Raw genomic sequence first — 24,562 nt, forward strand, 5'->3', positions numbered from 1 at the left:
CCGTCCTTCAATTGCAATATTGCAGCAGTAACCTCAGCCACATCAATCACAGACTCTATAATCAATTTTTTGTCATTTCTAAGTCTTAAAAGGTGAACTTTATCAAAAAAAGACTGCAAGTCCGTTTCAGAAGGATGTAATTATTCCTTATATAACTCTTTATAAAACAATCTAAACTCTTTACAAATATCTTCACTCCTATGAAATACCTCACCTCTATCATTTTCAATAGATGGAATACACTTGTCCACCATCAGACCATTAAGTTTATTTGCCAGAAGTCTACCATTTGTATCCCCAAATTCCCAAAAGCGCTGCTTCGTATAAAATATTCTCTTCCCTGCTTGTGAATGCAAAAGCATCTTTAACTCCTCTTCCAATTTATTCAATTTATGTTTCAAGCAAACCTTCCCTACTTGTGCACAATTCCTTTGCAATCCCACAATCTCCTTCTCTAATTTTTCAATCCTTACTTTATTTTTCTTTTTAGCATGGGAAGTTGTACAAATCAATTCACCCCGTAAAGCCGCTTTAAAGCAATCCCACACAATCTTAATGCCAGCAGATCCATTATTTTCCTCAAAGTATTTTTGAATAAATTCATCCAATCCCACATTAATTAGAGGGTCATTAAGTGAATTAGCTTGCATTCTCCATCTCATATTCTTTTATGAAAACCATTTAAATAGATTTTCAGATCTATGAGTGCATGATCAGAAAAACACTTCCCCCCAAAACTTGAACTAAACGTCTGACCAACCATTCTATCACTGATAAAAAAAAAATCAATCAGAGAGTATGACTTATGGACCAGGGAATAAAATGAATATTCCCTATCTCTTAGATGATGAACCCTCCAAATATCAACCAGATTATACTTAAAAGCAAACTGTTTCAATTCCGCACTTAATTTCCCATTATTATATCTACAATCAGACTTTCTGTCCACATCACTATCTATCACTAAGTTAAAATCTCCACCTAAAATAATCACCTCTCCCTCCATTTCCCCCAAACGATCATCCAATTTCCTGAAAAAACCCATATCCGGGGCACATGGAGCATATACTGTCCCCACAGTAAGTTTCTTCCCATTATGTAAAATATCAATCAGAAGAATATGACCTTCTTGATCCTTTAATGTTTTCTCAATCTTGACAGAAAACCCCTCCTAAATAAAATACTAACCCCCCTAGACTTAGTATCATAATAGTTCGATACCGCTTGTGGGAAATTGCAAGTACTCAAATAATCCCCAATCTTCTCATTCAAATGAGTCTCCTGAAGAAACACAATATCACCTTTACTCCTCCATATCCGTGCCAAAACCTTCCTTCTTTTAAACACACATCCAATACCCCTGACATTCCGTGAAACAAAGATTAAAGGATCAATAACTCACCACTAGAATTATCTGCATTTCACATAATTACCATCCCATCTATTGACACAGACTTGTCTCACTAATTCTATCAGCGGAAGAGAAATGAAATACTCCAACCTAACAACATAAAATGTCAAAAAGAAAAAAGAAAAATGTGTGATAAAGAAAGAAAGCCCCACCCCAAAACACATAAAAGACAACAAAAGACACACAAAACACACATATCTACCAGTACCAGAAGCCCAACCACCATCAGGCTTATAATAAGTAAAAATATATACACACCAATACCTATTCAGAACTATACCTACCAGGCATCCTAGGCCAAATTCTACAACCTATGAATAAATATCCTACCCTACTTTAAGCCATAACAAACCAAGTGTACTCCAAAATAATTAAATTAAAGCCTCAGAACCTATCACCATAAAGTGTAAGACCAATCAACTAACAACTTCTTGACCATTGATCCACAAATTCCACAATACCTCCACTTCAAAAATACAACAAGAAACCCCCCTTCCCCTCCCCATAAATCATATCAATAAACTTAAAATCAGAAACCCCTGCATTGTGACGTATTATCCATCACTGCCACACCTATCCTACATAAAACACACTCACAGACTACGCATCCAACTGCACCCAAGTACACAAAATCAAAATCACATCCAACCCATACCTTCCCAACCACCTCCCACCAACCAATTCCAATCCAAGAAATTAACCTTCTATAATAATCCACCACACGAAAACACACCCATCTCCAGATACGTCAATTCGACATCGGTTGTTCCATATAATTCCTAGAACAATCACAAAATCATATCCCCATGACACATAGCATTCACCAGCACCAAGACAACCAGGTCAAGGCATGTAACAAAAAGCAAGCATTCCACAAAAACTCCCAACAAGCCTCCTTGAATATCACATATGATGACTCCAGCCAACCCATCACACCATTATGAAGCCCAACACAAACATTATATTATGTTTCTGAGAAACAGTTAGAAACTGCTGAAAAGCACAAATACTTTATCAACCCCAACCACTCAACCATCCCAAATTTAGGTAATCTGCAACAGGATATCAAACATAAACTATTACAATTACAACTAATATGCCGTGCAAGACCAATCGTGAAAGGCCCACAAACAATCTACAAATTGTAGACAACCAAAGTAATATCCCATATCCAAATCATTTGTTGCAATCACTCACAGAAACAAAGTGAACCCTCCCCCACACACAACCATCTATCATATATCTGACGATTTAACAAGAATTCAACAACCAATGCAAGGAAGGCAATTGGAGAAAACATACAGTGCATTGTTCTGCTAATAAACATAAATACATCATGACAAAAGTGGACCTGCCTAGAGCCGACCCCCACATGTCAAACCAAACAAAAAAGGGAAGGCAAAAAAAGCTAATAATTAACGATTGCCAAACTAAACAATGAATCACTGATCAGAGAATGCATATAATGAACCCAAAGATGAAATGGAGGGTTAAATTAGGATATCTATCAAAAGCATGCTGTACCATACAATGACTCCCACAACCAAGCCATTTCCAGTCTATCTGACAAGGGTCAGGCCCCAGACCAGTCCACAAGAACAATCAAGCAATCCCATGAGAAAACAATAGGCCTTTATGACCCTATTCTTAATTCACTACAGTCCCAGATAATTAACAGGGAGAGATCTGCATGTATTGACATCTCATGTTCATTTCACTCAGAACTGGTGTTGCTTTCCATCAAACTGTATGACTGACAGCCGAACAACAGGAAAAGCTTGCAGGTAATGCAATCTCAACAACATTTGTGTTGTTAGTTCATATACAGTGGTGTACTGGTGACTATTAGCCAAGCAAAGAACACATAATTCTGTTTACCAGTAAAGTAACAAGTGACGTGATAATCACAACTAAGCATTTGCTTACATAGAAAGACACCAAGCTGTCTATTGCCCTACTCAACCTTGACGTAAAGCGGGGTCTGCAACTTGCAGTGGTCCAGATGTTTTCGACTACAACTTCCATGATTCTTCACCTTTGCCAATGCTGGCTAGGGATGTAATCCAAAACATCTGTAGAGGCAAAGGTTGCAGTCATTTCTACAGACCAATCAAGCTGACATAGGGCAGGTAGTCTACTGAAAATATTAGAAGGATAGTGGATTTAATACATTAAATGCCCTCTGAGATGGACACTGTAATTCAACATTAGATACTGATAGGGGACACTTCACATTCCCTAACTCCTCTAACTTCCTGCTTCACACCCAGCCCAGTCTCTCTCCTTAAGTCCCACTTACTCCTATCAACCACCAAGTTCTCCCCTCATCTCCCCTCAACATAACCATCTCTCCCTATTCCTTCCCCAATCTCTCCTATTCCTCTCACCACTCCCTCAACCAATCTCCCCCTCCACAATTGTTAGTAATCACCCCTATTCCTCCTAAAACTACCCTCCACCTCTGCAACAGCCCCCACCTTTTCCACTTATAGCCCTCCCTGCAGCACTACCACACCGTCTGAACCTCATCTTAAGCCCTCGTATTGTTCCTGCCAGACCCACCTCCCCTCACCCCCATCCAGCTATCCCACACTTATCAGTCACTCAATCTCATTCAACCCACCCACGCCTCAAGTACCCTCTCTCCTCTACCCCACCCTACCACTTCAACTCCACACGTTGCCAATCATGACACTTCCCCACTCCCTCACCTGTGTCAACCTTTTACCACGGCTCGGCCCTCACCTCTTATTTCTTATAGTACTTAATGCCTCGTGGTAGCTTGCCCAATTTTGGGTTACCTCACCGCACTCCCAGGCCCTGCCACCTGTGAAGGCTAAGCTTCCAAGAGCCCAAACCTAAGGAACTCAATAAAATAAATAGTTTGCACCAAACCTAGCATTTGCCATCAAATAAAAAGTTCCTTATTAGTCACTGGTTTCTCTACTCAGGTTTAGGCAGCCTTTGACAATGTCCTTACTCTTCCTTTACTGCACTCCATGCCTGAAGCGGCAGGACACATGCTAGACCTCCATGCCAATGTACCCTCTTCCTGGAACTGATGTTTGAAGAAGTGGGTGAGATTTCGGGCCATAAAATAAACTGGGATAAGACTGAGATATTCCCGTTGTCTGATGAGCCAACACACACTGTGAATTCAATGTTTTCTGCCCATCTGTTAATTTCAATATAACTCTGTTGCTGTGTCTCTCTCCCATGCCTGCATGATGCCCTTCACACTGCTACTGTTGTATTGTTGGATCTTGCTCTGTATTGTTATGTTATGTTATGTTACATTAATATGTAGAGCAAGAGTCCAGTCTCAGGATCAATAATCAAAGATCCAGCACAACTACTAACTTGAGTTTAATGGAAATATCAACATATTAAGTGAACACCTAAAGATGACAAAAACCTCAATGAGTCTTGAATGAATGGCCAATGAGTCCCAGACATGCACAGCCTTCACTGCAAAGGATAACCCAACCCTGGGCATTAAGTGAATTGCAGGGACAGATAATAGGACATTAATCCAAGATGTATTTTATTTATTTATTTTTTAGATTTGTAAAGCACACTAAACCTATTGGCATCAAGGCGCTAGTTGCAGGACAGGTTGCAAGTCAAGGATACATGTATTCATGCAATCAGATAGTGTCACGTGGCAAACCCTGCGTAAGGGGTCTCCTAGGTAAAGAGCCATGCTTAGTGCCCTAGCGGGAAAGTAAGGAGTAAATCTAGTTATTAGAAAACATGGGCCATGGAAATTAAGGACTGAATGTACCCGGCAAAAGGACTTCAAATGAACTCCCTTCTTAACTTGAAGGCAGTGCAGGATATAGAGCACTGATGAAACATGATCTCTGCGGCCTAGTACGAGGAGCGCATGCGCCGCATGTTTTGAATAAACTCAAGTCTCTGAAGAGTGCCAGATGGTAGTCCTGAGTATAAAGAGTTACCATAATAAAGCCTCCTAGAAATAAGGGCGCTCGCCAGCTGTACTCACCTGAGAAAAGAAAAAGTAGCTGAGACATCTTCATAAGGATCGAAGATAGAAAAATCAAGCTGACGATACTTGTCTGATAAATTGTAAAAAAAAAACATGAGGAATCGAAGCGAATACCAAGGCTACATACCTCAGCTGTAGGGACAGTACATTGACCTCATGATGTAGGCCAGGATTTGGTAATCCAGGTGTTGTCTGATTCCGTCAATGAATGGCTAGGCCTAGAAGATCAACATAGCGGATGGTCAGTTTGTGATGTAATGAACTTAAGCCAGTTGTTAATCTAGATTCGCAGTTACCCAAACAGGTGGCTGGCACAGTGGCATGAAAATACACATTCTCTGCCCGCTGTTCCATCCACCTGAGGCTCTTCCCCGGGTGGTGCAATTTTTTTTGGTTTGTTTTTAATGTGGGGAGTCAAAAGGGAGCCCTCCCGACTTCTCCTTCCCTCCCAAATAAACCCCTTCCCGCCCCCTCCCTCCATTCCCACTTGCCTGCTGGACCGGAGCTTTGTCCCCGGTCCGGCCCTCCTCGCATCTCCTGGCTGCCATGGAGATGGAAAAGGGACTTAGTCCCTTTTCCCTCTGACGGCGGCCATCTTTTAAAGAATGTTCCACCCTCAGGAGATTGACTGTGAAATCAGTGCGAATCTCCTAAGAGAGTAAAACAAAAATATTCACCCTGGTTACACACCAGGGTGTGAATGGCTTTCGCCCCGTAGTGGGGGGCAGCCATGGCCATTAACGGCTCACAGCCCTTGCTGTGGCCCTCTCTTCTCTTGGGCCTACATTGGCTCATGTTGATGGGCTGTTACCGGCCATAGCCACCTCCCACTGCGGGGGTGAAAGCCATATTCTTACATTCTCCTCACAGTTCCCGAAACTGCCAAAGGACGCTCTCGATTTGTCATCCAGTCAGAGATTGGTCTGGGTGTCATCAGCATGCATAAAAAAGCAGTTCACATGAGCAGAACAAATCAGCTAATGTCCTCGTGTATATTAACAAGTAGCTGATTTAAGGAAGATTCTTCTGGAACCCAGCAGTTCATTGGCATTGTCACTGATTTATAAGATGCAAAGGTACCCATCTACCTACAACCAATTAGAATGGATTGTAACCAGGTCAGAGCTTTCTCACTAAGATCAAAATGAAGGAGAACGCCGAGAAGAGGGAAATGTCTACGGTGTTGGATGCTGCTGGAAGATCTATTCAAATCAAAGGTATAACAGCTCCACCTTCAACCACTCTTCTCAGGTCTTCAGAAGCAGCCGCTGCCGCTGGTTCAGCATTTTCTAGCGGGGTGGAAGCCGGCTTGGTCGTCATCAAGGAGTTCTGTACCTTCCATAAAGAAGGATAACTGATGAATCACCATAGCCTTTAAAGGTTTGCCTCCCTAAGGAAGCTGCAAAATGGGGTGGAAGCTGAAAGGATAAGTAGGGTCGAGGAAAACTAGAGTTGTTGGTTTCACACTTTCAGGAATCTGTGCTGGTGTTCATGGTATTGGCTTCCATCCTGATAGGGTCCTTCCTTGCACCGAGTCCTGTTAGGTGGCCCTAGTGTGGTATAAAGCACTGTACAAGCGAAACAGCACTTTATACCTTATGGTAACATTTGTGTAATACACACAGCTCAGTGCGGCTCCCTTAAGTTCCCTCCCCAGTAACTAGTGATGTACCCTGTGGGGGCAGAGGGTGGGCAAACTGCTCCCCACGTGGCTCTTTTAAGAGCCAGACCGGGACATTTGTCAGTGGGATACCTTTCCCGTTCAGCACCTCAAAGAGGGTGCCCATTGGGAAAGGTGTCCCGCTGGGAGGACAATGTGTGCCAAGCAATTCCTGCTCAGCACGCTCATTGTGCTGGCAGCAGCACACCTTACCCTTTCCAATCGGGAGAGGTGTCCCACTGCCAGGAAAATGTCCCAAGGTGCTCCGGGCGACAGAGGGGCTCTCACGTTGCTCTGTGTCAACAGAGAATTACAATGTGAGCCATTAGGCACTGATGGGAGGGAGGGGGGTAATATTAGCAGGGACCTTTGTCCCTTTAGAAATGGGAATGGGAGGGAGTGATCAGAAGTGAGAAGGGTGCACAATGTTGCATGCTTTATGAAATAATGACTATGGCTTTAAAATCCAAGGGGGATTTGTTAGGCTCACATTAATCTGCATGATGCTATTGTGACTTTGCATGCAGTATGGGGAGAATGAAACTAAAGCCATACTCCCATTGCTCAACATATTCCTATGACATTGTAAATATATAGTGTATAGTTAGTTTACTATAAAAGGTTAGTTTATTAGGTAATGTGGCTTGCTTCAAAGGAATTGCTATACATATAGTGTTATTATATATATTTTATATTATTTAGTTTTATTTAAGCACATGAAATGCATTTGCTATTTACTATCTATTACCCCTCTAAACTGCTGCACATAGTAATCACCTCATTGCAGGTCTCCTCCCTCTGTGGGATGGATACATCTAAAAGGTTAGCGTCTAGATTCTAGACTGAATTCAGACCTTCCATTCACTATACACACTACCAAGGTGTCTGATTCTCAGAACTACGAACAAAACAGCTACCAAATCAGGGCGGGTTTGTGAGGCATTGCCTGACCACTTCAAAGAATTGAACCAAGGAACGGCATTTTTCAGGGCACTTTGTAAAAACACATTCTGCTTGCCACCTTCCTCTGGAAGAGCATCTCATGCCTCCCAGTGATACCACTAACAGAGAGTAATGTAAATAAGGAGTATGGTTATCACTCCTTAAGTTTCACTAGTGTACATCCATATCATTGGATCATGAGCAGTATGTAAGCAGGAGACTGCAGGCTACCTCCCACATCACATCGGCATGTGCCCCTCAGGATGAAGGCCTTACCTCATATTCATCAGAGAAGCACAAGGAACACACAGACCTTGTTTACCCATATGTGAAGGGGCCAGACATAGTAACATTTAACAGTATTAATTATGTCCAGATGGGTAGTCCAAACAGGAATATCCCAAAAACCCCGCACTGGTCAGTAAGATACTCTAGAAGTAAAATTACAACCAACAGGGTCATTCAGACATAGTCCGAGTACCACTGAGTTTCTTTTATACACCCCCTCGGTTGGGGGGGGGCTGTCACCAACCTGGGCAATCACATCTCTCAGCCCCAGGGACGTCTGTAGTTGGTAAAGATCTGTAAATGGCACAAATACGCAGGAAGGGCCCAAATGAACAGCATAGTAATACGTTTGCATGTCTTGAATCTTTGGACAAGATAGTCTGACTGGAGGACCCAACCTCTTTTTTTCTGTGAGGGTCTAGGAGTAAGAGACGGACATGAAGGGGCCATGTTGATTGGCAATTACTTTTATTTTAAACAAAATGGGGTTGGAAGACACCCTAAATAAACCTACCTCTAGGAGGGATTTACCTGCCTTAACAAAACCAGCTAATGAAACTGTCAGTGTCAGAATGTCGTAGAGTTTGTCGTCCTATGTCCAAATCCTAACCTGTCCCTCACAAACTAAACTAAATATAAGGTGAGAAAGGAAAATGTCTTTTGGCGGCTGACCTGCAGCACAGATTTGCAGTTCAAAAATGAAAGTTCCAAAAAGGTGTAGAAAAGCAAACGAAATCTCCGGATGACTCAAGAGGTTGATTCTCTTTCACTTGTCTCGGGAGGATAGCTCAGGGGCAACGTGCTCGCATTGGAAGCAAAACAACACGGAGCACCACTGGTTCAATCCCGGGTCCACGCTTAGAAACCTCTGGGTATTAAGTGCATTATAAATAACCTATCATATCCCCAGAGTCTTTCCAGTTTCATTCACAAGAGTGAGAAAAGCAAGATCAAGGTTCCATAAAACGCAGGGGGTTTCTTCCTGTCCCCAAAGTCTTTCCAACCTTCTTGTTAGGCCTGACTCCCGGGGCCCTGTGGAAAGATCGAAAGGCCTGCACTCCTTTTCCAAGCCATGTTGTAGGTCCTTGGCCTTTGCTCAATACCTCCTTCTTGGTTCACTCTCCTGCCAAGTGTGGTACTCAACGTCCTCGATTCAAGCACTTCCAGTGCCTCTTCTCTCTGCTCCTACGTTCACCCACAGCCTTGGTTTACTCTCCAGCCATGGCCTCTGAGGGTTATTCGGGTTTGTATGCTTTGTAGTTCTTATTATTAATAGGGGTGCACACCCCTAGTGTGGGTCCCAGGCCCTCTTCCGTTGGTTCACGTACAGTTATTTTCATGACCCAGCCTTGGTTTACTCTACTCCCATAGTCTGTAAGCACCTCGTGTAGGTATAGCTTTCGTGTCACTTCTCAGTATCGTTTGGGATGATTCTAACCAATTAGGGTCCCTGACCCCCTTCACTATGCTGTTGTGTGTAGGCATTTGTTCAATGACTTTGGTCCTTATTTTATTCAAGGTATTCTGTTGTCTCTGGGTTTCTCCAAACCCAGGCTTCGCCACCCCAATACCTGTAGGGTCTTAATACTCGCCTCTGGGTCTCTGAGGCCCTCCTACGGCTCATCCAGCTGTTCGGAGCCTCCCCGGTCTTCCGCAAGCTTCTGCAGCAGCTTGATGGTGGGGTCTCTGTGTTCAATCTGCTGCCATTCCCGGCGAGAGCACTTCCTCCACTGAGGGAAGCTCCCTCCTCCTCGGGACGTCTGCAGCCACAATCTTCTCCCCATCTCTTTATACTTTTTTGCTCTGCTCTTCTACGTGTTGCTTCTTGAGGGCCCGGTCCTTGAGGCCAGGTTGAAGACGCCATTGTTTGGTTCCCTCCTTCGTTTTAACCGACAGCGGGCCAATGGATAGATTCAATCAACTAGACTTCATGCCTTGAATTCATCCGCATTTCTCTTGGCCTCTTCCTCGTGTCAGTACTATCACTGAATATCCTATGGATGTTTTCTTTCTCAGTAGATTCTACCTGCGATGTGCAACAGAAGTAAATTGGGGTAGCTGAAGAATTATAAGGTTTAGGTTTCAGCAGTATTTGGCAGATAAAAGCAAAGACGAGATGGTAGTCAGCACTCAGGTTAGAATGTACCTCCCACTTAATTCCATGAGGGAACTTCCAGGGTATCTTATTATTGTGAGAAACCGATCTCACAAGATTTTACTCACCACAGTGAGGTAAAATGTTCTGTCGTTGGCAATACGGACCTCAAGATGAAAGTGCAGAATCACTCAACGCTGTCTCTGTGGCACTATATAAAATCTGACACATTTCAGTCCGCTATGCCCCATATATGCAGATGTTAGAAAGACCTGTTCGCGACTGGGTGGACGGGCCGTCTCTATCACAGTGACTCAACTGTGGAACAGTCTCCCACTGACTCTGAAGTCACTGTCCAATCACCTAGCCTTTTGGAAGGCTCTTAAGACCTATCTCTTTTAATTATGTTGCTTCCCCAAGCTTTTCTGTGCCCTGATGCTTGTAGTTCCTCCTCCTCTTAGCGCCAAGATGCCCTCGGGTGAACGCGTGCTCTATAAATAACTCTAACATAACATAACATAACAGAGTAAAAATACTACTTAAAGCTCTTAGATTAGAATATCTCCCACGGTCCTGGACCTTATATTTCCGACACACTCGTATAGTATACCGATGGGTGGCCTACAGGGACGTCATTTAGGGGTCGCCAGAGGTCGCAAGTGCGACCTCTGAGGTCTCCCTTCTGACCTCTATGGTCTCCCTTTTTTTTTTGTAATGCAAACTCCTGGGCTGTGGGCCGCACCATGTGGCTCTTTACTTCTGGAGTAGCTGGCTTTCTTGTTCAGGCCCCTTAAAAAAAGAAGAAAAATAAGAACAGGAGTGCTACAAGTCTAACACTTTCAGCACTGACCCTAAATAAGAAAGAACAGGAATACCAAATAATGTGTCTTTCTGGCATTCTATACAATAATTGCTAGACTAAATGTTTATTTCAGGCACGCTTCAGGGGGTGAGTCACTGATTTTGCCTGTTCTTAAACACCTGAACTCAGCCTTTCATCCTTCTGAGGTCGATAAATGAGTACCAACAAAGGTTGGGTGATATTGGGTGTATATTTTATCTATATAAAGCTCTTAAGCGTAAGTGTTATATAATAACACATAATTATCATTTGGCCATGGACGTCTGCTTGCATTCACAGTAATTTGGTAATATGGGCATATACACACTGATCTTAACGATACATATGGCGATCCATTCTTGTATGAAATGTACATCACATTATAGTGATATCGTAATCATATTTTTCGTAGTGTACAATGCTATGTGATGCCACTTCCTGTTTTGTCAACGGGTGAAAGGTCGTGTTCCATCGCTTTCCGTGATATCACTTGAGGGTGGGGTCAAATGACATCACTTCCTGTGATGTCATCAGGGGGTGTCAAGGGTCATGTGATGTCACTTCTGCTACCCCTGGCATTTTGGTGAAATGACGTCCCTGGTGGCCTAATGCACGCAGCTATTTTATGAACTATGACATAGATCTGTGGAGAGTTCCTTGATGACTATTGTATTTAAATGAACTCTAACCTGTTGATGGATAGTCATTGCATGTAGTTACTTTGGGAATAATGGTAATGACTTGCAGTTTTCAACCATCGATTGTATTTAATATCCGTATTGTGGCACGTTGCACACCCTATGCTGTGCACATTTTGTTAAAACTATGATAAAGTAACTTGTCTTGGATACTTTGAGGTGCAGGGGGGAATAGACTGTCCTGGCACATGGACAGTTTTACATGCATGAAAAGAAATGAAATTCCCAGAATGGGGAGCTCCTGTCCCCTGCACACTGTTTTAGGCTAATCGCCAAATGGTTATGATATATGTTTAAACAGAAGATTAGGTAAACACATTAATAAAATACTTATATGCATGTATGTGGCCATTCGATGTTAATCATATATACCAATGTCCATACTCCAATTTCAAAATGTTGTAGTCACTTTAATTAGAACATAAAGCAAGGGGAAATGTCCCAGTGCGTTTCGAGAGTATCTCTCTTCATCAGGGGCATATCCTCTACAAATAATTCAAAAAACATGAACAGTTTCAGTAGTAATCCAACAATAAATTGCAACCACCACTGTGGTGGTCCTTCATCTATATATTATATCTCACAGTAAAAAACGTCTATAATGAGGTGCTTCTTGTAGTGACCAATTAGTTACAGTATTCTTCTGTGGACTTTAAAATATGTCCATGCCTGCCTATAGCTCCGGCCTATGGCTCAAAACTCTCGAGAAGATGTTTCCAACTATATCTCCTATGACTCGAAAAGTGCAAAAAGGCACTCGCTAAATGTAGTACAACTACCACTTTTGCCTCTCTATCTATTGCACTAGCCTCTCTAATGAGGGAAAGCACTGCACACTCACTTTCCTAGGCTGTAAATTCTGTTTGCAAGTTGAGCAGTGGGGATCTTCCCAGCGATCCTTTATGTCTGTAGTACTTCTTAACCTAAAAGTAACAATGTCCCCAGTAGTGGCTATAACATTATTTATGCAGACAATCTAGGCTCGCTATGTAAAGAGATCACATAATTGTATGGTATAATGGACTCAACCACTCCAAGAAATTCATCTGGCAAATATGGTTTGTAACAGACAGTGGTGCTGTTAATCGTCGGAGCCACTCAGATCGTTCTATAGGATTCACGGTATAGATTTTTTTTTTTATTTAGGGATGGTAAATCCAGCCCAGTGAATTACTCTCTCCCACCTTTAGTTAATTAAGGTGTCTGCAAATCTATAGAGGAGTCTATATGTGATAACGGGATAACTGCCTTTTCCCCTCAGGGAGCGTGTAAGACAGCAGGATCTCACCTACGTCTTTCAAAATGGCTGCTTTATAAATATTGCGTGCCTACACGTGATGGCATCATCGCGCACTGTCGATGATGATGTCACATAGGTAAACAATCTTTTTATGTAGCTAAGTACCAAGGACTCATGTGTAGGACAAATGATTAGGATACAGTCACCCAACATTATATCCTTACTAACAAATTGACAGATTCGATGTATGACCTGGGTTCCGTAGAGTCGTAATGACAGATGGTATGTCTATTCTGTAGGGAGTATAATGGTTTGAATAAATTAATCTAACCATGTATTGTCATTTGTGCTACATAAAAGCAGAGCGAGAATGGACTTGACATAATTATGGGGAGAACTGAACATTATAGAATGTATAGAAACCTCCATTTAAGGTGGCCCTCAGTTGTCCATTAATGTTGTTCTTAAAATAGAAGAATTTGGGGTTTATCCAATAAACCTAAGAACTCTGGAAAGGGTACAACATTTCTCAATAGCACTTATAAAAGACCCTCTGTAAAGCTGTATAATCCAAGTCCCACAGGGATATTCTATCAGCCCCTAAATTCTCTTACAATGTTCTGCCTCTATCGGCTAACTATAAATGACGTACCGGCCATTTGTCAATTAAAGATGTACAACTCCTAACCCTTAAATAGTATGTTCTGCAATGAACTTTCTACCTCCTTGGTGTGTACAATCTCCTGGTGAATTCTTTAGACGGTTATAGTGTTCTCCATATTCCAATGTTCTTATCATTTCAGTGTGTATGCTGACTCACAGTAGTGCACAATCATTTATACCTGTATGGATGAAGTCTGGATAACAATTGTGATATGTCTATAGGGTAATAATGTTCCACATATTGCTATTAGTATCTGGTTGTGTTAGAGCAGGGGCCCTGCATTGGGGGGACCCTGGTTAGGAGATTGTGTACACCCCATGGTTTTACAAGAAATGGAGCTAGGGCCCCACAAAAAGGGACCCAGATAGTAATCTTCATTCATCCCCAATGATTATATTGTATCTAGACAATGGATCCAATAAAGTTCCCTTTGGGCTAACATTTTGCCGATGTCCGTTTCCCTAGGTGGAGAGTGTACAATTTCCCGACTGGACTGCTGGCGAACAGGACTTCCTAAACTTCCACTGAAATATAATGAATTCCACACAGCCATTAACGTCAAACTTTCCTACACTCCTGAAAAAGTACATTTCATAAACACCACCATAACAATAAAGGATGGCCAGCTACAGGCCACAGTATATCACAAACCAACTGACTGTGCCAGCTACTTGAAGAGTGACAGCTTCCACCCAGTGCACACTAAACATGCTAAAATATTCAGCCAAGCATTGAGATACAATCAAATAGGCTCAGACACAATACAATGCACCAGGATAAAAACATACAAACTTTGAGATCTGACTTCATAAACTGTGGATACAACCACAGAATTGCAGAGAGCCAGAATCACAGGGTAACACAGAGCCCCCAGAGCAATCTCTTTGAATATAGAGCAGAAAAGACACAAACCTGGGTGGCCCTGGTAGTCACATAAAATCCAGAGCTGGAAGCCCTCCACAACACTGCCAAGGAACTCTAACCCATCCTGCAACAAGATGAACGTTTGAGTGAGGACTTTCCAGAGATCCCCTCCTCATTTTCAGACATCCCGCCAATCTGAATGGAATGATGGTCGGAAACAACCTGCACACAAATAGTACAGATTATGGAACTGTGCCTTGCTGAAACAAAAGATGCCTAAGCTGCGCAAATATCAACATTCCGGACACAATCACTGGTGCAGCGGGGGCCCCTGCACCCTACGCGGTGTGTAGTGCCCTGCCACACCAGGTCTAGGGGAGACCCTGACTGAGTCCACACCCATCAGGGTGAAGGCTCGGCCGGGCCTTGTTGTGCGAGAAGGATGAGGTCAGATGGGGTTGGAGCTGACTGTGACATGTGGTACATGTCACATGCCACATTCAGCTCCAACCGCTTCTCCTCTGTCTTCCTATTGGCTCATAAATAGGAACCAGGAAGCTCTCCCAGGTTCCTATCTGTGAGCAGCACGGAGGAGCTGAGGGTGGCCTGGTGTGACAGACCAAAACTGTAAAAACAGGTAAGAAAGCTTCCTGGGTAAGTGACGAGCAGGTGAATGAGTAGCAATCTAATAGTGTGTGTTTGAATGTTCTGGGTGGGTGGGTGCCTGTGTGAAGAATGCAGTGAGAGTAGATGTAAGTGAAAGTTCATGTCTGAGTGAATGATGGGTGAATGAGTATGAATGTGATATTGTGTATGTTTGAATGTTCTGGGCGGGTGAGTTCCTGGGTAGAGAATGCAGTGTGAGTGGATGTGAGAGGTTTATGGGTGAATTAATGGTGGCTGAGTGAGTAGGAATGTGAGTGTGTGTGTGTGTGTGTGTGTGTGTGTCTTTGTGTGTGTGTCAGTGTGTGTGTGTGTGTGAATGTTCTTGGTATGTGAGAGAAGGTATATGGGTGAGTGACTGGTGGGTGAATGGGTATGAATGAGATTTTGTGTGTGAATGTTCTGGGCGGGTGGGTGCATGCCTGTGTGGTGAATGCAGTGTGAATGAATGCGAGAGGAGATATATGGGTGAGTGACCAGTCGGCGAAAAGGGATGCATGTGTATGTCTTGTGTGTGTGTGTGTGTGTAAGGCCCTGGGAGGTTGGGGATCACTAGAGCTTTTTTGACACATTCTTTATTGACTTTGCATGTTTTGCTGGTATTTTCAGCTAAAGACAAGTTTGTGTGTGTCATTACCTGGCTAGAATGGCATTTTGGTGCAGCCAGTCTAGCCATTGCTTACTGTGGCATGACATTTATTACTCGGCATTGTTGATAAAGCAAGCATGATAAGTAGTATTACCTCGCTAGACTTCCATTTTGGTGTAGGAGCCTATCATTTCTTAGTGTAGCATGACATTTTATTAACTGAGCATCTATGAAGAAGCAAGCATGATAAGTGTTCCTATGGGTCTAGACTGGCTTACATTACAACCAGTTTGGATATGTTTTCTTATTGTGACATGTCACTTTTAATGGCCAAACCAATGGGAGTGTGTTCTTAGATATGAGTACTGGCATCTATTGGCAGAGTCAGCTTTGTGGCTAGTGCCAGTAATGAAACGATAAACAACATCTCAAAGCGAACATGAGTATGTTCTTATATGGGAATACTAGCATATGTTGGTGGAGCCAGCATGGAAATGTATGGGCACAGCCAGCATGAAAATGTTTTTTATACTGACATATATTGCATGGACCGGCACGACAATGCATTAGAAAATCCACCAGTGCACCTTTGGTGACTTGCATCTCTATTGTATTTTTTCCATGAGTTACCTACCCTACACCTTATAAACCCGATTGCAAACTGTCTGGCCTTTTACCCAATTTTTCACAGAAGGTATGCAGTGTAATGCACCATTTTAAGCCATTAGTGAAAACATTTTCTCAGTGGGGGGGTGAAGAATCCCACCGACCCTCCTCCCCCCAAACCTATTTTCGTTAGTTAGGGCTCCCTAGCTATGCTCGGTCCTAATCGCATACCTGTGGCAAATATTTACACCCTACAATAAAACAACTCAGCAGCCACCAGAGGTATATTTGGGGTCCAGGCACAGCCCCCTTCTTTCTACGCTAGGTGAAACATTTAAGCCTTGATTAAAACACATATTTACTTCTTTCAACTAGAGTAGTGCATGCCCTGGCATAATCATCATGGACAGTGCGCAAAGGTGGTGGTCTGTGCCGGCCCGGGGGTGGTGTGCATTGCGCTTTGTTAAGGAGCTTTGGGGGCGCCCTCAGTATGTCTCGCAGGGGGCCCCCCAAATGTTGTGCTACACCACTGGACACAATCAGGACCCCCCACCCCCACATGGGGCAGGACTACAAAATAATGGGATGGTTTACACGTTTATCCACCAATATTGTTTACTTGATTATGTGCATGATATGTCCCGGATGTGGCGTCTATGTTGGGGAAAGTAATCAACTTCTGCGTAAATGCATGAACCTCGATCATCGAAGTGGGAAGCGATGTACTAACAGCGAGAGTAGAGTGGGTGAGCATTTTTCAGAAGCTAGTCATACCCTTGATGATCTTAAGATTTCTGTACTCCGGGTTAATTTCAGGACTGACAAAGCCAGAAAGGGGGAACGAACAGGCATCACAATTTTATGAGTCACTGTTCTATCTAACATACTTTCACTTTTTCCACTCATAGAGATACTGGGATCACAGCATCCAGACTTGACGCTTTCCATCTTTTTTTCCAATGCCATTCACAGACATTCAACTGGCACTGCTCCAGCCCCACCACCCTCTCTAAAGCGATGATTTGTTGCTGGACTCCCTCCAACCCAGCCCCATCTGCCCTCAAAATGCCAGAGCTGAAAAGCTTCCCCCGAGATGTGTCAGGCCCTTGTCACCAGTCAAATCTCACCCTTTCCTTTTGGTTGTGATGAAACACAACCCGGATATGATATTTGACACAAGGTTACCACACTGGTCTCCACGGGTCACAGGCCTAACACATACACTGGCTGTATATTCCCTCTTTCAGACTCCAAGAGGCACAAGCCTGATATGCTGATGAGTGTGCCACCACTTTTCTTATTATGGTATTATTATTAGTATGGAATTTATTGAGTGTGGACCTAGCTTCGAGAAGTTACAGAGCGCTCTACACAGGTGTACGGATACATAACGGAGCGCTTTCCAAAGTTATACAACATTGCAGATGCATATCATAGCGCTTTTCAGAGGTAACTACAGAACAGATATACAGTGGGGTGGTGGGTAGGATACAGAGGGGCACAGAAGAGGGGTACAGCTGTACCGGGTGGCAGGGATTAAAGGGGTCTAACCACTGATCTTGTAAAGGAAATGGCCTGACATACAGAGTTTCAAATGGACTGCACATACAATGACTGTTACCTAAGCAACCCCTCCTGCCTTCCTGAGAGCACGCTAACAGGCTGGGCTGTTTTTGTGTTTCTTTTCCCTGCTCTTCAGTTTCACTGACCCCCGCCCCATGTAACACAGTGTACCATGTAGACGTTGAAGATCGCAAAGTGTGGGGCAGTTGAACATCCAATACATGCCTTTCTGAGCAAAACTACGAATCAGGTGCAGACGCGCACAGATAACAGGGTATCTGCATGAGGGGCTATGCAAGCTGTAATGCTGTGATATTTTTCAAATGCTTCTTTTCATCTCTGCCTGAGGAATTGGAGACATTGCACGAAAGCACGCAAATATGCAAAATAAATTACTTTGTTAGCCTAATTAAGGTATTGACTCATTGTTCTATTCATATATATACATGTATATATATATATATATATAGGTTGTGAACAAGTGGCGAGTTGGCAGCGGAACGCGTGAACGCCTCAGCAAAGTTATTGCTGCACTTGGGAGGACCCGTGTATTTTGGTCGTTTGGATTTTAAAGGATTTCCATGTTTTTTGTATTATACGATTTTCCCTGAAAGAAAAATAAAGGAAGGTAACTTTGGAAAACAAAGTGTGGATCTGGCAGTATACCTTCTTTTTCCAATTGGGATTGACTTGTGCCTAACAAACACTGTGGAGAGTGCAGCTCAAACTTTCTGGCATGAGAATGGCAGTACTTTGACCATATATATATATATATTGCAAAAACAGCCAAGGATTTCTCCCTGGCGGAAAAGGTGGCGGCACTCACTTCTTCTTTGTTGATTGGCAAGGAATGCTCCACACGTTCCTGTGATTAATAAAGTTCTTTATTCTCCATGTGTCTGGACATCCAGGTCGTGACAAAACAGAATTATGCGTTGCACCCAAACCGGGCTTCGTCAGATTCTGTATTTACCAATTCTGTCATTTCTTGTTATATGCATTTCTAGTCCTTCCTTTGGATCAGAAGCCCACCCTTTGTTCGCTGCTTTCAATTGCTTGCACCAGAGTCGCCATTTTTGATCATGTTACTCTAGTATTGTGTCCATACGTAACTGATTGTGCTTGCAGCGTATTATAATATGAAGAGACATGGTTGGTCCTCTTTGGATTTCTGCTGTAATAAGGTGTATGCGTTAGCAGTTCCCTTCACTCTATTAGCTATAGGCAATTGTTTTGCATGTCTCTCCCTTCTTTGGATATTTGTTAGTAAAGTGTATGAGGCTATGAGGTGTATGTTTAGAGGGGCATGGTGTTCTATTAGTATATCCACCTTCTGGAGCGCTACATGTGACAAGAGTTCACATAATTCTGATGATAGAGCACAGTGCATACATCATACCGATGCTGGAAACATATGTATATATATATATTCAATGAAAAAACTTTGTTAAAGGGACGTTATGGTTAAGTTGCACTAATAAAAACCTAACAAATTCAATGAAAAAACTTTGTTAAAGAGACGTTATGGTTACAAGTAAAACCGAAAAACCTCAGAAATTCGCCAGTTAAGCAACCATAACTCGCGCCACCATCGTGCACTGATAAGACTAACACCCAGGACATCAAAGATGACATCACAAATGAGGTACCTTCAGAGTGGGCCATATACTTTTTTAGCAAAGTTTGGTGAGGATTCTTCCAGGGGGAGCGAAGTTATAAGCCACCCAAAAAGTGCTCTTCCTATGGGTTTAGCAACTTAACCATAACTACAAGGCCACTACAGCAGGCCATGTAATATTGCTAAAACCTTTAGTCTTAGTTACTAGTTGCTGGCATTGCAAACCACTCACCTACACCTAAGAGTTTGTAGAGGTATATGTCTTCAGAAGACTTTGGATAAGAACGCGTTCACTTGTAGAGATATATGTGTCAATTAGCCCTTTCTTTACATGTGTGCATAGGTGTAATGTACCCAATATGCCATGAAACATTGCATTACAGAGATGTATTTGTGCAATGGGTATTGGACCATTAACCAGCCAATTACAGCGGTGCATGTCTGCAATGGGCCTTGACCAATGAACCATTGGATGACAGAGTTGCATGCATCCAATATATTCTGGGCAATCACATGTTTGCTTACACTGGTGTATGTGCGCAATAGGTTTTGGATAATTAAATGTGTTTGCGCACCGTACAGGTGCGATGATTTACGTTGATTGCAGAGGGTGTGTGCGCGCTTAGCCGTGAACATTAAAGCATTGGAACACAAATGTCTAACACGCCGCTGACAGCCCAAGCATAATGGAGAAATCAATATTTCTGCTCGAAACACCAACTGCGCAGGAGTGCTTTCAGGTGTGCTGCGTAATTAGTACAGTGATGGGCTGGGCACATCTCGAGCCGGACAGAGTGCCCCGTGTACAGGGAAGGGCGTCGCCATCTCTTTCGGAGAACCTGGCAGGTCACCTGCGGCCTCGTTGCAGAATGTTTGCTCTGAAACAAGTGCAATTTTGTATGGTTTTAGCACTGGGGCAAAGATTGGGCGGGTTGGGGGGCTATTCTTTCTAGGCGTTTATGCACCAACGAAACGCTTGTGCTTAGTGCTATCGTGGTGCTATTTGCACTGGTGCAACGTTTTTGCAATGAAGTCCCTATTGGCTAGGGTGACCAGATGTTAAAAGTCAAAAACCAGGACAGGGTAAATAACATAAAAGTAGGACTAACTCTTGAAAGTGGCTGTCAAGGCACTACACTTGGTATCAGGTAATAAAATTGCGGCAAAAATGTTGTGGTTTGACCCGGTAAAGGTATACCCATTATACCATTTAAGGGTAACGGGGATTGTGGGGGTGTCCCCCGCTCCCCTTAAATGGTATAACCATAGCATTTTTGCCACGATATTTTGTATACACAGCCATTTTTGCCGCAATTTTAAGACAGGGATCCCCACACTTCAGTAGTAGTTGGAGGAGAAGGAGGTTCCAGTGTTACTAGTGGAATAAACACATATTATAATTAATGTATCACAAACTACCGCCATCTTAATTCGTAAAATGCAGCATTTCTTCTGTGTGAGATTGTGCATATCTGCCTGCCAGATGTGAAGACCTACTACCAAAAAACCGGGACCACTGCAGTTTCCAATGGAAAACTACTCTCGAGAAATGGGGACAGAGCACCCAATTCCAAGACAGTCCTGGCAAAACCGGGACGACCGGGTCGCCCTGCTATTGGCAACATAAAATATATGTTAAATATCTATTATTATTAGTGATCTGGCTAGATAAGTGCAGTTTAGAACTAGATGAAAAACACATAACAATATTGACATTGCCAATAATGGTAATTAGCATAATTATTATAATTATGAATAATATGTCTATTTTTTTCATTATCATTAGCCTGCAAGATAGCTAGCTCCGCTTGTTCAGCGCTCGCTGCTGCGAGCTGTGTGTTATATGCAGGCCCCAGGTTCTTACAAGGCCAACTCAGCCTTTCATCCTTCGAAGGCTGATAAATGAGTACCAACTTCGGTTCGGTTGGGTGATATGGTATGCAAATGTTTTCTATGTAAAGTGCTTAGGCGTAAGTGCTATGTAAATAACGTATCGTTTTGTATTAATATTATCAATATTCTAAATATTAAAAGAATTGGCAAAGATTCCATTTTTCTTTTTGCACCCTTTGTGCAAAAGAGTCCCTTACATTAAAAAAGCAGCCTTTTGTCACAGAGAACGTATGCACTTCGCAAGTGTAAAGCCGGAAAGTGTAAAGCCGGAATACCCCAGCCGTTCAACTTTCTGAGGGCGATAAACTAAGTGCCATTGAGTTGCTTAATAATACCAGCTATTATTACACTGCTAGAAGGTGGAGTAACACTCAGGAAGTGCTATATTTAAAAAAAAACTGGATATTAACTGGAGTGATGGTAGTGGATCTTGAAGACAGATACTGTTCAGGTGTGTTGACCTCAATAGCGAGACTGTCTTTGGGGTTCTTGCTGCACATGTGGAGGCCGCGTCATTTCCTGTATATTACGTTGTATTACGTTGCCCTCATACACTAGTAGCTTCTTCAGGGAACTTTACATAGAGGATGGATAACGAGAGGTATGTCTTGAAATTTGGTTCAGACGCCTGGGGGCCAAGTAACAGCCACGGCATGCAAAGTCCTCATTGCAGTCCGCGTCCAGTCCAGTATGTCGAGCACACAGGTCCGCTGATTCTCAAAGGGGACCCGGGTACAGGAGGACGGCCGAGCTGTAAGCATAAGTGTCTCACAGCCTGCCCTCCTCTGCATATTGTGACATTGTCGGGGCCCTGTCAAGAGGGCTGGGGATCAGAAGACCTATCAGGGTATGTGACCCAGAGGCGGGCCGAGGGAGTTGGGAGGGCCCAAGTCTCTGTCCCCTCTTCCTGTGCCTACAATTGTCGAGTATCACATTTGCTCCTACCAGGCCCGTTTCTTGGCCCAGTCGAGGCAGGCGACTGCCCGGGGCGCAATCGCCCTGGGGGCGCAATATCCCACACTGGTGAGGGCTCGACTTGCCCTGGGGGCGCATTCGCCGATTGCTAGAGTAGAGGCAGCAGGTGCTGACACTGCTTCTGATGTGCTCACGTTAGGTGCCGGGGGACATCAGCGACTCGAGCAATCGCGCACAAACGACCCCCAATTGACATCCCCGGCCCCTCAGCCTTCTTCCATACAATCCCTGCTGTGGCACCAGGACCCCTGCTGCTGAATTTCATTAGCAGCAGGGGTCACTATCAGACTCGGCGCCACAGCAGGTGAATGAAGAAACAAGAAGCTACGGGGAAGTTAATTCCTTTTTCGATCATGTTAGGAGTTAACTTCCCCGTGGATTATGTTTTGTTCCCTAAAACAAGGGGGCATACGTTTCATGCAGAATCTAAAAGTGAAAGGAAAAAATAAAAATAAATGCGGATTACCTACTAGAGCATGGCAAAGGGAAAAAAAAGTTACATTTGAATAAGTAAAAGAAGGTGAACTTATCCACTAAAATTCAGTCTTGCAATGATTTCGCTTAAACTATGCGTGTTGAATAGCACGGGTGTAATTGACCCCTGGGACACACTAGGATCTACTCCACAGTAATGCGGCCCGAGCTTGAGCGGATACATCTGCGCGAATTGAGCTTCCATTTTAGGGAGATGAAACCCATTTTAAAAAGTAGCCCCTAGTTTTCCATGTTGATGAATAGAACTTTTGTTAATGCCCCATAGTCAACAGTGTTGAAAGGCAATGAGCGGCCAAGGATGACTGATGGTGCACCCACACACAGCATCAGGCTGCCCCTGAATTGAAGGTCACTTTGTGCTACAAGCAGCCTGCCCAATTGATAGTCCCCTAGTAACGTGTGCAAAGAAAGGTTGAACACCCAATACCTAAAACGTATACAGAAGCCAAAAACTGTTGGCTTTGCCAATGTTTTTAACAGGACTTTGCTGATGGACGCTCACAGTGCTTATACATCGATTGGATGAAAGCAGATCTGGTTAACACATTTTTACTACTTCCAGCGCAAATTAAGTCATTAACTCTCAGAAGACTGCTCTGAAAATACACTGGCATGCACTTCGCGTGCAAAGTTTGATGTTAAGGCTTGATTAAAGACAGCTGAAAGAGTTTCCTTCTTGCTCAGTACATTGACAGGACAACTCTGGTGTGAACCAGACGACTGAGCCCTTTTGCCAGTACTGCTACTTGACTTGTTCACTTGGGGGAGTGCAGGTGGATGCTTTGTAAACACAATATTCTTCCCTTATTTCGCCAAAAATTATCCTCGGTAATCACCCAGGTATTTTATGATTACATCAAAATGTGAGGAGTGATTAACTAGAGGCGCAACTCATGAGGGAGCCAATAACCAGAGGGGTGATGGGCCATATGAACCAAGGACCAGAAGAGAGCAATCAACCAGGTTCCCCAAGACCAGAAGGGCGACTGAGCAGAAAAGAGTGACTCACAAGGGAGTCAAGGACCAGAGGGGTGACAGAAAAGTGGAGCAACTCACACGGGCCTTGCTGCCAAGTGGGGGGCCCATGTCATGCGTGACGCCATGAGCCAGTCCTGCATTTTCACTTTGCATGGAGGTCCTTCTAGGCCCATACTTGTAATGGGAAGAACACAAATACCAGTCCTAGCAATTAACAGGAAATGCCTGGGCTGGCTCAGTGTCACAGAGGACATAGAAATACCTGGCAGGTATGCAAGGGAGCCAAGGACCGGAGGAGAGCAGCGAATCAAGGACCAGTTGGACGATGGACCAGAGAAGTCAAGGATCCAAAAAGCCAATGATGTGCTTTTATAAGTCACACATACAAGAAATTAAAATAGACACTAATTGTTAGAAAAATAAAAAGCTATTTTAATAAAAAAGTTCTTGAATCACAATGTAATAAAAAC

Source organism: Ambystoma mexicanum, chromosome 14 (genome assembly GCF_040938575.1).
Source record: "Ambystoma mexicanum isolate Mex_15411 chromosome 14, UKY_AmexF1_1, whole genome shotgun sequence".
Classification (NCBI taxonomy): domain Eukaryota; kingdom Metazoa; phylum Chordata; class Amphibia; order Caudata; family Ambystomatidae; genus Ambystoma; species Ambystoma mexicanum.